The sequence below is a fragment of the Hemiscyllium ocellatum genome, unplaced genomic scaffold, assembly GCF_020745735.1.
Source record: "Hemiscyllium ocellatum isolate sHemOce1 unplaced genomic scaffold, sHemOce1.pat.X.cur. scaffold_1696_pat_ctg1, whole genome shotgun sequence".
Taxonomy (NCBI): domain Eukaryota; kingdom Metazoa; phylum Chordata; class Chondrichthyes; order Orectolobiformes; family Hemiscylliidae; genus Hemiscyllium; species Hemiscyllium ocellatum.
The window spans coordinates 2346-15360 of NW_026867851.1; the positions used below are offsets into that span (position 1 = coordinate 2346).

General features: G+C 52.3%; 4 non-coding genes across 4 annotated transcripts; all 4 read left to right on the forward strand.

The window, feature by feature from the left end:
* The first annotated feature begins 5923 nt into the window (after window positions 1-5923).
* Window positions 5924-5996, forward strand: trnar-ccu (transfer RNA arginine (anticodon CCU)). Its single transcript has one exon. It is a non-coding gene; the product is annotated as a tRNA-Arg (tRNA).
* A 1594-nt stretch (window positions 5997-7590) lies between these two features.
* Window positions 7591-7663, forward strand: trnar-ccu (transfer RNA arginine (anticodon CCU)). Its single transcript has one exon. It is a non-coding gene; the product is annotated as a tRNA-Arg (tRNA).
* Window positions 7664-9258: 1595 nt separating this feature from the next.
* On the forward strand, window positions 9259-9331 carry trnar-ccu (transfer RNA arginine (anticodon CCU)). The gene has a single exon. It is a non-coding gene; the product is annotated as a tRNA-Arg (tRNA).
* A 1595-nt stretch (window positions 9332-10926) lies between these two features.
* trnar-ccu (transfer RNA arginine (anticodon CCU)) lies at window positions 10927-10999 on the forward strand. The gene has a single exon. It is a non-coding gene; the product is annotated as a tRNA-Arg (tRNA).
* Window positions 11000-13015: the final 2016 nt, after the last annotated feature.

Below are 13015 nucleotides of genomic sequence, written 5' to 3' on the forward strand. Positions count from 1 at the left end.
ACGGATTGACTCAGACTGACACTTCCAGTCATCGAGTCATAGAGATGTACAGCACACAAACACACCCTCGGTCGAACAGATATCCCGACCCAATCTAGTCCACCTGCCAGCACCCGGCCCATCTCCCTCCAAACTCTTCCTATACGTATACCCATCCAGATGCCTTTGAAATGATGTAATTGTACCAGCCTCGACCACTTCCTCTGGCAGCTCATTCCACACACACACACCACCTTCTGCCTGAAAATGTTGTCCCTTTGGTCTCTTTTATATCTTTTCCCTCTCACCCTAAACCTAAGCCCTCTAGTTCTGGACTCCCACACCCCAGGGAAAAGACCTTGGCTGTTTACCCTATTCATGTTCCTCATGATTTTATAAACCTCTGTATGGTCAGCCCTCAGCCTCCGATGCTTGGATCCTATCCTTAGAGGAAGCGGTATCAGCTTCCACCGCTGTGCCTCTGTGTCCAACCTCATCCGTCCTCTTTTCCAGGTCTCCCAGCTGCTGTTCATGCTTCTGCAGCACGATAGAGATCGGGGCCAGCTTCTCCTCTATCTGCTTAACCAAGATCGCGCGAGATTTGGCCAGGGCCTGGTAGGCAATCGAGCCCAAGGATCCTGCAGGCTGGGCCGGGGGCCTGGCCTCGGACACTGCCCCATCCGTCTTCAACATCTCTGGACGAAGGAAACGCAGGAAAGTTGATTTTTCACAATGTCCTGGGACTCCACAACATTTTCAGACTCCTAGGATATCGCGATGGAACGGATTGGGCGCTTGTGCTGTGGTGCCGAGCTCTGCAACACCATCGTCCGAGATCACCACCATCTTGGATCCTCACAGTGCATTGAGAGGAGAAAATCCACAAAAACACACAATGAGAGGTCAGGGCGCAGTATTTAAAGTCTGCCATGCTGCATGGAACTGTGCAGCTCCAGTGGCCTAATGGATAAGGCACTGTCCTCTTAAGCCAGGGGTTTTGGGTTCAAATCCCATCTGGGGTGTCTGACTCTTCCTTGTCTGTCCTTAATTTGCTTTGCCAACAACTGCTTATCTGCATTCAGTTGATAGGGTGAGGTGTTCCCTGTCGCCTTACGCAGCTCTTTTGGGGATCTGCAGGATTAAAGCTGAATTCCCTGAAACAGACAGCACAGACACAATGGCTGAAAACCTGCTGAGAATCTCCTGGGGCTGGCATGGCGGCTCAGTGGGTAGCACTGCTGCCTCGCAGCATCGGGACCTGACTTTGATTCCTCCCTTGGCTTTCTGTTTGTGTCGAGTTTGCACCTTCTCTCCATGGGCTACTGCGGGTGCTTTGCTTTCCTCCCACAGCCCAAAGATGTGCAGGTTCGCTGGATTGGCTTTGGGAATGCAGGCTGAGAGGATAGTGGTTGGGCCTGGATGGGATGCTCATCAGAGGCTGAGTGTGGACTTGCTGGGGTGAATGGCTTGCCCCCCCTCACTCTCGGGCTTTTATCAACAAGTTTGGAGCACATGGTCAGAGCTCTGCTGCAGATCGCAGTCAAGGCTTCGCTAAGGGACTGGCATCCAGGTGTGTGTTCATATCCTTCTTTTCCCTGATCTTCCAGAATGTTCTCTAGCTTTGGCCAAAGGGGTCATCAGCTGGGTTCACATCATCCAATGGAGTCACCTTGCCCGTAGCTAGACAACGGATTGACTCAGACTGACACTTCCAGTCATCGAGTCATAGAGATGTACAGCACACAAACACACCCTCGGTCGAACAGATATCCCGACCCAATCTAGTCCCACCTGCCAGCACCCCGGCCCATCTCCCTCCAAACTCTTCCTATACGTATACCCATCCAGATGCCTTTGAAATGATGTAATTGTACCAGCCTCGACCACTTCCTCTGGCAGCTCATTCCACACACACACACCACCTTCTGCCTGAAAATGTTGTCCCTTTGGTCTCTTTTATATCTTTTCCCTCTCACCCCTAAACCTAAGCCCTCTAGTTCTGGACTCCCACACCCCAGGGAAAAGACCTTGGCTGTTTACCCTATTCATGTTCCTCATGATTTTATAAACCTCTGTATGGTCAGCCCTCAGCCTCCGATGCTTGGATCCTATCCTTAGAGGAAGCGGTATCAGCTTCCACCGCTGTGCCTCTGTGTCCAACCTCATCCGTCCTCTTTTCCAGGTCTCCCAGCTGCTGTTCATGCTTCTGCAGCACGATAGAGATCGGGGCCAGCTTCTCCTCTATCTGCTTAACCAAGATCGCGCGAGATTTGGCCAGGGCCTGGTAGGCAATCGAGCCCAAGGATCCTGCAGGCTGGGCCGGGGGCCTGGCCTCGGACACTGCCCCCATCCGTCTTCAACATCTCTGGACGAAGGAAACGCAGGAAAGTTGATTTTTCACAATGTCCTGGGACTCCACAACATTTTCAGACTCCTAGGATATCGCGATGGAACGGATTGTGCGCTTGTGCTGTGGTGCCGAGCTCTGCAACACCATCGTCCGAGATCACCACCATCTTGGATCCTCACAGTGCATTGAGAGGAGAAAATCCACAAAACACACAATGAGAGGTCAGGGCGCAGTATTTAAAGTCTGCCATGCTGCATGCAGCTGTGCAGCTCCAGTGGCCTAATGGATAAGGCACTGGCCTCCTAAGCCAGGGGTTCTGGGTTCAAATGCCGTCTGGGGTGTCTGACTCTTCCTTGTCTGTCCTTAATCTGCTTTGCCAACAACTGCTTATCTGCATTCAGTTGATGGGGTGGGGTGTTCCCTGTCGCCTTACGCAGCTCTTTTGGGATCTGCAGGATTAAAGCTGAATTCCCTGAAACAGACAGCACAGACACAATGGCTGAAAACCTGCTGAGAATCTCCTGGGCTGGCATGGTGGCTCAGTGGGTAGCACTGCTGCCTCGCAGCATCGGGGACCTGACTTTGATTCCTCCCTTGGCTTTCTGTTTGTGTCGAGTTTGCACCTTCTCTCCATGGGCTACTGCGGGTGCTTTGCTTTCCTCCCACAGCCCAAAGATGTGCAGGTTCGCTGGATTGGCTTTGGGGAATGCAGGCTGAGAGGATAGTGGTTGGGCCTGGATGGGATGCTCATCAGAGGCTGAGTGTGGACTTGCTGGGGTGAATGGCTTGCCCCCCTCACTCTCGGGCTTTTATCAACAAGTTTGGAGCACATGGTCAGAGCTCTGCTGCAGATCGCAGTCAAGGCTTCGCTAAGGGACTGGCATCCAGGTGTGTGTTCATATCCTTCTTTTCCCTGATCTTCCAGAATGTTCTCTAGCTTTGGCCAAAGGGGTCATCAGCTGGGTTCACATCATCCAATGGAGTCACCTTGCCCGTAGCTAGACAACGGATTGACTCAGACTGACACTTCCAGTCATCGAGTCATATAGATGTACAGCACACAAACACACCCTCGGTCGAACAGATATCCCGACCCAATCTAGTCCCACCTGCCAGCACCCGGCCCATCTCCCTCCAAACTCTTCCTATACGTATACCCATCCAGATGCCTTTGAAATGATGTAATTGTACCAGCCTCGACCACTTCCTCTGGCAGCTCATTCCACACACACACACCACCTTCTGCCTGAAAATGTTGTCCCTTTGGTCTCTTTTATATCTTTTCCCTCTCACCCTAAACCTAAGCCCTCTAGTTCTGGACTCCCACACCCCAGGGAAAAGACCTTGGCTGTTTACCCTATTCATGTTCCTCATGATTTTATAAACCTCTGTATGGTCAGCCCTCAGCCTCCGATGCTTGGATCCTATCCTTAGAGGAAGCGGTATCAGCTTCCACCGCTGTGCCTCTGTGTCCAACCTCATCCGTCCTCTTTTCCAGGTCTCCCAGCTGCTGTTCATGCTTCTGCAGCACGATAGAGATCGGGGCCAGCTTCTCCTCTATCTGCTTAACCAAGATCGCGCGAGATTTGGCCAGGGCCTGGTAGGCAATCGAGCCCAAGGATCCTGCAGGCTGGGCCGGGGCCTGGCCTCGGACACTGCCCCATCCGTCTTCAACATCTCTGGACGAAGAAACGCAGGAAAGTTGATTTTTCACAATGTCCTGGGACTCCACAACATTTTCAGACTCCTAGGATATCGCGATGGAACGGATTGTGCGCTTGTGCTGTGGTGCCGAGCTCTGCAACACCATCGTCCGAGATCACCACCATCTTGGATCCTCACAGTGCATTGAGAGGAGAAAATCCACAAAAACACACAATGAGAGGTCAGGGCGCAGTATTTAAAGTCTGCCATGCTGCATGGAACTGTGCAGCTCCAGTGGCCTAATGGATAAGGCACTGGCCTCCTAAACCAGGGGTTCTGGGTTCAAATGCCGTCTGGGGTGTCTGACTCTTCCTTGTCTGTCCTTAATCTGCTTTGCCAACAACTGCTTATCTGCATTCAGTTGATAGGGTGAGGTGTCGCCTTACGCAGCTCTTTTGGGGATCTGCAGGATTAAAGCTGAATTCCCTGAAACAGACAGCACAGACACAATGGCTGAAAACCTGCTGAGAATCTCCTGGGGCTGGCATGGTGGCTCAGTGGGTAGCACTGCTGCCTCGCAGCATCGGGGACCTGACTTTGATTCCTCCCTTGGCTTTCTGTTTGTGTCGAGTTTGCACCTTCTCTCCATGGGCTACTGCGGGTGCTTTGCTTTCCTCCCACAGCCCAAAGATGTGCAGGTTCGCTGGATTGGCTTTGGGGAATGCAGGCTGAGAGGATAGTGGTTGGGCCTGGATGGGATGCTCATCAGAGGCTGAGTGTGGACTTGCTGGGGTGAATGGCTTGCCCCCCTCACTCTCGGGCTTTTATCAACAAGTTTGGAGCACATGGTCAGAGCTCTGCTGCAGATCGCAGTCAAGGCTTCGCTAAGGGACTGGCATCCAGGTGTGTGTTCATATCCTTCTTTTCCCTGATCTTCCAGAATGTTCTCTAGCTTTGGCCAAAGGGGTCATCAGCTGGGTTCACATCATCCAATGGAGTCACCTTGCCCGTAGCTAGACAACGGATTGACTCAGACTGACACTTCCAGTCATCGAGTCATAGAGATGTACAGCACACAAACACACCCTCGGTCGAACAGATATCCCGACCCAATCTAGTCCCACCTGCCAGCACCCGGCCCATCTCCCTCCAAACTCTTCCTATACGTATACCCATCCAGATGCCTTTGAAATGATGTAATTGTACCAGCCTCGACCACTTCCTCTGGCAGCTCATTCCACACACACACACCACCTTCTGCCTGAAAATGTTGTCCCTTTGGTCTCTTTTATATCTTTTCCCTCTCACCCTAAACCTAAGCCCTCTAGTTCTGGACTCCCACACCCCAGGGAAAAGACCTTGGCTGTTTACCCTATTCATGTTCCTCATGATTTTATAAACCTCTGTATGGTCAGCCCTCAGCCTCCGATGCTTGGATCCTATCCTTAGAGGAAGCGGTATCAGCTTCCACCGCTGTGCCTCTGTGTCCAACCTCATCCGTCCTCTTTTCCAGGTCTCCCAGCTGCTGTTCATGCTTCTGCAGCACGATAGAGATCGGGGCCAGCTTCTCCTCTATCTGCTTAACCAAGATCGCGCGAGATTTGGCCAGGGCCTGGTAGGCAATCGAGCCCAAGGATCCTGCAGGCTGGGCCGGGGGCCTGGCCTCGGACACTGCCCCCATCCGTCTTCAACATCTCTGGACGAAGGAAACGCAGGAAAGTTGATTTTTCACAATGTCCTGGGACTCCACAACATTTTCAGACTCCTAGGATATCGCGATGGAACGGATTGGGCGCTTGTGCTGTGGTGCCGAGCTCTGCAACACCATCGTCCGAGATCACCACCATCTTGGATCCTCACAGTGCATTGAGAGGAGAAAATCCACAAAAACACACAATGAGAGGTCAGGGCGCAGTATTTAAAGTCTGCCATGCTGCATGGAACTGTTCAGCTCCAGTGGCCTAATGGATAAGGCACTGGCCTCCTAAGCCAGGGGTTCTGGGTTCAAATCCCATCTGGGGTGTCTGACTCTTCCTTGTCTGTCCTTAATCTGCTTTGCCAACAACTGCTTATCTGCATTCAGTTGATAGGGTGAGGTGTTCCCTGTCGCCTTACGCAGCTCTTTTGGGGATCTGCAGGATTAAAGCTGAATTCCCTGAAACAGACAGCACAGACACAATGGCTGAAAACCTGCTGAGAATCTCCTGGGGCTGGCATGGTGGCTCAGTGGGTAGCACTGCTGCCTCGCAGCATCGGGGACCTGACTTTGATTCCTCCCTTGGCTTTCTGTTTGTGTCGAGTTTGCACCTTCTCTCCATGGGCTACTGCGGGTGCTTTGCTTTCCTCCCACAGCCCAAAGATGTGCAGGTTCGCTGGATTGGCTTTGGGGAATGCAGGCTGAGAGGATAGTGGTTGGGCCTGGATGGGATGCTCATCAGAGGCTGAGTGTGGACTTGCTGGGGTGAATGGCTTGCCCCCCTCACTCTCGGGCTTTTATCAACAAGTTTGGAGCACATGGTCAGAGCTCTGCTGCAGATCGCAGTCAAGGCTTCGCTAAGGGACTGGCATCCAGGTGTGTGTTCATATCCTTCTTTTCCCTGATCTTCCAGAATGTTCTCTAGCTTTGGCCAAAGGGGTCATCAGCTGGGTTCACATCATCCAATGGAGTCACCTTGCCCGTAGCTAGACAACGGATTGACTCAGACTGACACTTCCAGTCATCGAGTCATAGAGATGTACAGCACACAAACACACCCTCGGTCGAACAGATATCCCGACCCAATCTAGTCCCACCTGCCAGCACCCGGCCCATCTCCCTCCAAACTCTTCCTATACGTATACCCATCCAGATGCCTTTGAAATGATGTAATTGTACCAGCCTCGACCACTTCCTCTGGCAGCTCATTCCACACACACACACCACCTCTGCCTGAAAATGTTGTCCCTTTGGTCTCTTTTATATCTTTTCCCTCTCACCCTAAACCTAAGCCCTCTAGTTCTGGACTCCCACACCCCAGGGAAAAGACCTTGGCTGTTTACCCTATTCATGTTCCTCATGATTTTATAAACCTCTGTATGGTCAGCCCTCAGCCTCCGATGCTTGGATCCTATCCTTAGAGGAAGCGGTATCAGCTTCCACCGCTGTGCCTCTGTGTCCAACCTCATCCGTCCTCTTTTCCAGGTCTCCCAGCTGCTGTTCATGCTTCTGCAGCACGATAGAGATCGGGGCCAGCTTCTCCTCTATCTGCTTAACCAAGATCGCGCGAGATTTGGCCAGGGCCTGGTAGGCAATCGAGCCCAAGGATCCTGCAGGCTGGGCCGGGGGCCTGGCCTCGGACACTGCCCCATCCGTCTTCAACATCTCTGGACGAAGGAAACGCAGGAAAGTTGATTTTTCACAATGTCCTGGGACTCCACAACATTTTCAGACTCCTAGGATATCGCGATGGAACGGATTGGGCGCTTGTGCTGTGGTGCCGAGCTCTGCAACACCATCGTCCGAGATCACCACCATCTTGGATCCTCACAGTGCATTGAGAGGAGAAAATCCACAAAAACACACAATGAGAGGTCAGGGCGCAGTATTTAAAGTCTGCCATGCTGCATGGAACTGTGCAGCTCCAGTGGCCTAATGGATAAGGCACTGGCCTCCTAAGCCAGGGGTTCTGGGTTCAAATCCCATCTGGGGTGTCTGACTCTTCCTTGTCTGTCCTTAATCTGCTTTGCCAACAACTGCTTATCTGCATTCAGTTGATAGGGTGAGGTGTTCCCTGTCGCCTTACGCAGCTCTTTTGGGGATCTGCAGGATTAAAGCTGAATTCCCTGAAACAGACAGCACAGACACAATGGCTGAAAACCTGCTGAGAATCTCCTGGGGCTGGCATGGTGGCTCAGTGGGTAGCACTGCTGCCTCGCAGCATCGGGGACCTGACTTTGATTCCTCCCTTGGCTTTCTGTTTGTGTAGAGTTTGCACCTTCTCTCCATGGGCTACTGCGGGTGCTTTGCTTTCCTCCCACAGCCCAAAGATGTGCAGGTTCGCTGGATTGGCTTTGGGGAATGCAGGCTGAGAGGATAGTGGTTGGGCCTGGATGGGATGCTCATCAGAGGCTGAGTGTGGACTTGCTGGGGTGAATGGCTTGCCCCCCTCACTCTCGGGCTTTTATCAACAAGTTTGGAGCACATGGTCAGAGCTCTGCTGCAGATCGCAGTCAAGGCTTCGCTAAGGGACTGGCATCCAGGTGTGTGTTCATATCCTTCTTTTCCCTGATCTTCCAGAATGTTCTCTAGCTTTGGCCAAAGGGGTCATCAGCTGGGTTCACATCATCCAATGGAGTCACCTTGCCCGTAGCTAGACAACGGATTGACTCAGACTGACACTTCCAGTCATCGAGTCATAGAGATGTACAGCACACAAACACACCCTCGGTCGAACAGATATCCCGACCCAATCTAGTCCCACCTGCCAGCACCCGGCCCATCTCCCTCCAAACTCTTCCTATACGTATACCCATCCAGATGCCTTTGAAATGATGTAATTGTACCAGCCTCGACCACTTCCTCTGGCAGCTCATTCCACACACACACACCACCTTCTGCCTGAAAATGTTGTCCCTTTGGTCTCTTTTATATCTTTTCCCTCTCACCCTAAACCTAAGCCCTCTAGTTCTGGACTCCCACACCCCAGGGAAAAGACCTTGGCTGTTTACCCTATTCATGTTCCTCATGATTTTATAAACCTCTGTATGGTCAGCCCTCAGCCTCCGATGCTTGGATCCTATCCTTAGAGGAAGCGGTATCAGCTTCCACCGCTGTGCCTCTGTGTCCAACCTCATCCGTCCTCTTTTCCAGGTCTCCCAGCTGCTGTTCATGCTTCTGCAGCACGATAGAGATCGGGGCCAGCTTCTCCTCTATCTGCTTAACCAAGATCGCGCGAGATTTGGCCAGGGCCTGGTAGGCAATCGAGCCCAAGGATCCTGCAGGCTGGGCCGGGGGCCTGGCCTCGGACACTGCCCCATCCGTCTTCAACATCTCTGGACGAAGGAAACGCAGGAAAGTTGATTTTTCACAATGTCCTGGGACTCCACAACATTTTCAGACTCCTAGGATATCGCGATGGAACGGATTGGGCGCTTGTGCTGTGGTGCCGAGCTCTGCAACACCATCGTCCGAGATCACCACCATCTTGGATCCTCACAGTGCATTGAGAGGAGAAAATCCACAAAAACACACAATGAGAGGTCAGGGCGCAGTATTTAAAGTCTGCCATGCTGCATGGAACTGTGCAGCTCCAGTGGCCTAATGGATAAGGCACTGGCCTCCTAAGCCAGGGGTTCTGGGTTCAAATCCCATCTGGGGTGTCTGACTCTTCCTTGTCTGTCCTTAATCTGCTTTGCCAACAACTGCTTATCTGCATTCAGTTGATAGGGTGAGGTGTTCCCTGTCGCCTTACGCAGCTCTTTTGGGGATCTGCAGGATTAAAGCTGAATTCCCTGAAACAGACAGCACAGACACAATGGCTGAAAACCTGCTGAGAATCTCCTGGGGCTGGCATGGTGGCTCAGTGGGTAGCACTGCTGCCTCGCAGCATCGGGGACCTGACTTTGATTCCTCCCTTGGCTTTCTGTTTGTGTCGAGTTTGCACCTTCTCTCCATGGGCTACTGCGGGTGCTTTGCTTTCCTCCCACAGCCCAAAGATGTGCAAGTTCGCTGGATTGGCTTTGGGGAATGCAGGCTGAGAGGATAGTGGTTGGGCCTGGATGGGATGCTCATCAGAGGCTGAGTGTGGACTTGCTGGGGTGAATGGCTTGCCCCCCTCACTCTCGGGCTTTTATCAACAAGTTTGGAGCACATGGTCAGAGCTCTGCTGCAGATCGCAGTCAAGGCTTCGCTAAGGGACTGGCATCCAGGTGTGTGTTCATATCCTTCTTTTCCCTGATCTTCCAGAATGCTCTCTAGCTTTGGCCAAAGGGGTCATCAGCTGGGTTCACATCATCCAATGGAGTCACCTTGCCCGTAGCTAGACAACGGATTGACTCAGACTGACACTTCCAGTCATCGAGTCATAGAGATGTACAGCACACAAACACACCCTCGGTCGAACAGATATCCCGACCCAATCTAGTCCCACCTGCCAGCACCCGGCCCATCTCCCTCCAAACTCTTCCTATACGTATACCCATCCAGATGCCTTTGAAATGATGTAATTGTACCAGCCTCGACCACTTCCTCTGGCAGCTCATTCCACACATACACACCACCTTCTGCCTGAAAATGTTGTCCCTTTGGTCTCTTTTATATCTTTTCCCTCTCACCCTAAACCTAAGCCCTCTAGTTCTGGACTCCCACACCCCAGGGAAAAGACCTTGGCTGTTTACCCTATTCATGTTCCTCATGATTTTATAAACCTCTGTATGGTCAGCCCTCAGCCTCCGATGCTTGGATCCTATCCTTAGAGGAAGCGGTATCAGCTTCCACCGCTGTGCCTCTGTGTCCAACCTCATCCGTCCTCTTTTCCAGGTCTCCCAGCTGCTGTTCATGCTTCTGCAGCACGATAGAGATCGGGGCCAGCTTCTCCTCTATCTGCTTAACCAAGATCGCGCGAGATTTGGCCAGGGCCTGGTAGGCAATCGAGCCCAAGGATCCTGCAGGCTGGGCCGGGGGCCTGGCCTCGGACACTGCCCCATCCGTCTTCAACATCTCTGGACGAAGGAAACGCAGGAAAGTTGATTTTTCACAATGTCCTGGGACTCCACAACATTTTCAGACTCCTAGGATATCGCGATGGAACGGATTGGGCGCTTGTGCTGTGGTGCCGAGCTCTGCAACACCATCGTCCGAGATCACCACCATCTTGGATCCTCACAGTGCATTGAGAGGAGAAAATCCACAAAAACACACAATGAGAGGTCAGGGCGCAGTATTTAAAGTCTGCCATGCTGCATGGAACTGTGCAGCTCCAGTGGCCTAATGGATAAGGCACTGGCCTCCTAAGCCAGGGGTTCTGGGTTCAAATCCCATCTGGGGTGTCTGACTCTTCCTTGTCTGTCCTTAATCTGCTTTGCCAACAACTGCTTATCTGCATTCAGTTGATAGGGTGAGGTGTCGCCTTACGCAGCTCTTTTGGGGATCTGCAGGATTAAAGCTGAATTCCCTGAAACAGACAGCACAGACACAATGGCTGAAAACCTGCTGAGAATCTCCTGGGGCTGGCATGGTGGCTCAGTGGGTAGCACTGCTGCCTCGCAGCATCGGGGACCTGACTTTGATTCCTCCCTTGGCTTTCTGTTTGTGTCGAGTTTGCACCTTCTCTCCATGGGCTACTGCGGGTGCTTTGCTTTCCTCCCACAGCCCAAAGATGTGCAGGTTCGCTGGATTGGCTTTGGGGAATGCAGGCTGAGAGGATAGTGGTTGGGCCTGGATGGGATGCTCATCAGAGGCTGAGTGTGGACTTGCTGGGGTGAATGGCTTGCCCCCCTCACTCTCGGGCTTTTATGAACAAGTTTGGAGCACATGGTCAGAGCTCTGCTGCAGATCGCAGTCAAGGCTTCGCTAAGGGACTGGCATCCAGATGTGTGTTCATATCCTTCTTTTCCCTGATCTTCCAGAATGTTCTCTAGCTTTGGCCAAAGGAGTCATCAGCTGGGTTCACATCATCCAATGGAGTCACCTTGCCCGTAGCTAGACAACGGATTGACTCAGACTGACACTTCCAGTCATCGAGTCATAGAGATGTACAGCACACAAACACACCCTCGGTCGAACAGATATCCCGACCCAATCTAGTCCCACCTGCCAGCACCCGGCCCATCTCCCTCCAAACACTTCTTATACGTATACCCATCCAGATGCCTTTGAAATGATGTAATTGTACCAGCCTCGACCACTTCCTCTGGCAGCTCATTCCACACACACACACCACCTTCTGCCTGAAAATGTTGTCCCTTTGGTCTCTTTTATATCTTTTCCCTCTCACCCTAAACCTAAGCCCTCTAGTTCTGGACTCCCACACCCCAGGGAAAAGACCTTGGCTGTTTACCCTATTCATGTTCCTCATGATTTTATAAACCTCTGTATGGTCAGCCCTCAGCCTCCGATGCTTGGATCCTATCCTTAGAGGAAGCGGTATCAGCTTCCACCGCTGTGCCTCTGTGTCCAACCTCATCCGTCCTCTTTTCCAGGTCTCCCAGCTGCTGTTCATGCTTCTGCAGCACGATAGAGATCGGGGCCAGCTTCTCCTCTATCTGCTTAACCAAGATCGCGCGAGATTTGGCCAGGGCCTGGTAGGCAATCGAGCCCAAGGATCCTGCAGGCTGGGCCGGGGGCCTGGCCTCGGACACTGCCCCATCCGTCTTCAACATCTCTGGACGAAGGAAACGCAGGAAAGTTGATTTTTCACAATGTCCTGGGACTCCACAACATTTTCAGACTCCTAGGATATCGCGATGGAACGGATTGGGCGCTTGTGCTGTGGTGCCGAGCTCTGCAACACCATCGTCCGAGATCACCACCATCTTGGATCCTCACAGTGCATTGAGAGGAGAAAATCCACAAAAACACACAATGAGAGGTCAGGGCGCAGTATTTAAAGTCTGCCATGCTGCATGAAACTGTGCAGCTCCAGTGGCCTAATGGATAAGGCGCTGGCTTCCTAAGCCAGGGGTTCTGGGTTCAAATCCCATCTGGGGTGTCTGACTCTTCCTTGTCTGTCCTTAATCTGCTTTGCCAACAACTGCTTATCTGCATTCAGTTGATAGGGTGAGGTGTTCCCTGTCGCCTTACGCAGCCCTTTTGGGGATCTGCAGGATCAAAGCTGAATTCCCTGAAACAGACAGCACAGACACAATGGCTGAAAACCTGCTGAGAATCTCCTGGGGCTGGCATGGTGGCTCAGTGGGTAGCACTGCTGCCTCGCAGCATCGGGGACCTGACTTTGATTCCTCCCTTGGCTTTCTGTTTGTGTCGAGTTTGCACCTTCTTTCCATGGGGTACTGCGGGTGCTTTGCTTTCCTCCCACAGCCCAAAGATGTGCAGGTTCGCTGGAT